The sequence below is a fragment of the Pristis pectinata genome, chromosome 20, assembly GCF_009764475.1.
Source record: "Pristis pectinata isolate sPriPec2 chromosome 20, sPriPec2.1.pri, whole genome shotgun sequence".
NCBI lineage: Eukaryota > Metazoa > Chordata > Chondrichthyes > Rhinopristiformes > Pristidae > Pristis > Pristis pectinata.
The window spans coordinates 42,798,048-42,799,856 of record NC_067424.1 but is presented as its reverse complement, the minus strand read 5'-3'; the positions used below and the strand labels follow the sequence as shown (position 1 = coordinate 42,799,856).

General features: G+C 48.0%; 1 non-coding gene across 1 annotated transcript; it reads left to right on the top strand.

Moving 5' to 3' along the window:
* The first annotated feature begins 1,096 nt into the window (after positions 1-1,096).
* trnap-ugg (transfer RNA proline (anticodon UGG)) lies at positions 1,097-1,184 on the top strand. Its single transcript is given in 2 exon segments — positions 1,097-1,132; positions 1,149-1,184. It is a non-coding gene; the product is annotated as a tRNA-Pro (tRNA).
* Positions 1,185-1,809: the final 625 nt, after the last annotated feature.

The following is a 1,809-nucleotide window of genomic DNA, read 5'->3' as shown; positions in this document are numbered from 1 at the left end:
AAGATGTCCTCAGGGTATCCTGTATCAAGGTTGTTTGCCACGGAGTATAGCTCATTGAGTGCAGGTTTCATGTCCGTCTGTGGTGGGATGTAGACTGCCATCAGGACAGCTGAAGTGAACTCGCTTGGCAGATAGAATAGTCGACACTTCGCCGTTGGATATTCCAGGCTGAGTGAGCAAGAGCTCGCCAGAACCGTCACGTTCGAGCACCACAAGTTATTGATTTCTAAACAGATCCCTCCGCCTTTAACTTTGCCTGAGGACGCTGTACGGTCCATTTGATGAATTAAGAAGCCCTCAGGTTGAAGAGCACAGTCAGCTGAGGCGGGTGGAAGATGTGATAATAATAAACCAATTCCAATTCCAGTGTTGGACATTGTGACCTTTACCTCCGTGGGACCCACCGTTAGATACTCAGATTCACTCAGCATCATTTACTGGAATCTGATTTGACAGCGCGTTAGCAGCTTCTCTTTTCCCGTTCTTGGGTGCGCTGTCACAGTGCCTGCCACCCATCGTAATTCCACACCCCATCCCTCCCAGTGGAACAGGCAGAGGCACTGCTTTAGGGACATTGTCCTTTCTCTCAAGGTCGCCAAGAATTATACTTTACCACCCACACCATTTTCTGCCCACTGCACCCAGGTTACATGGCAGGTTACAAACCAAGTCCTTCACCCAGATGTGACAAACTGCCAATGTACATCACATACGTTGTTACACTTCATCACCACCAATTTCCAGAGTCACGCCGCCGCATCCCCACTATCCCAAAATCCCGGAATTCCGTTATCATCCTCCGGGGAAGGGAATGCAGTGCAGCTGGCAATACAATTATCAGGAAAACGCTTGTATAAACAGAGGACAGGCCAGAATACCAAGAAGCAACCACTAGAACCCTGGAGTCAGACTCATCATGGATAAAATAAACGTCCTTGCGGCAGGGAATATCGTGTGGTGAGAGTGGATATTTCTATGAATAACTCGAGCTTTGAATAACCTCAGATTTCAGAACTTCCCGTTGAACTTGTATTCCAATATCTGGCCAACAACTAGGGTGTGAGCAGTCGGCAGCGGACAACTGATAAAGGCCAGCGGCTCGTTGGTCTAGTGGTATGATTCTCGCTTTGGGGTTGAATTTCCGAGCGTGCGAGAGGTCCCGGGTTCAAATCCCGGACGAGCCCTCTGTTTAAAATATTCATAATCAAAGACCCCTCCCACCCGGCTCATTCTCTCTTCTCCCTTCCATCGGGAAGAAGAAACAGAAGCCTGAGGGCCGTACCACCAGAATTTAGGACATCCTCTACCCCACTGTGATGAGAGTATTGAACGGTTCCTTATACGATGATATGAACTATGACCTCACGATCTATCTTGTTGTGACCTTGCACCTTACGGTATTGCACTTTCCCTGTAGCTGTGACACTTTACTCTGCACAGTTATTGCTTTTACCTGTACAACTTCAATGCACTCTGTACTAACCCAGTGTCACTGCACCGTGTAATGAATTGACCTGTATGATCGGTACGCAAGACAAGTTTCTCACTTTACCTCGGTACAAGTGACAATAATAAACCAATACCAATATCAAAATGGGGAGACAGCTGAGAGCTGGTGGATGTCTTCCAGCACCAGCAGGCCACTGTGACTGCCCTGCCGGTGATACACTGCACATCCTGGACTGACGTTCCTCAGAGTTTCCAAGAATAATTCAAGCAAATCATCCTGGAATTCCCACACATGAGGAGGCATGACTCCGGCACACTTGTCTCCTCATTTGAGTGAATACTTGGAGGAGTCGGCACTAA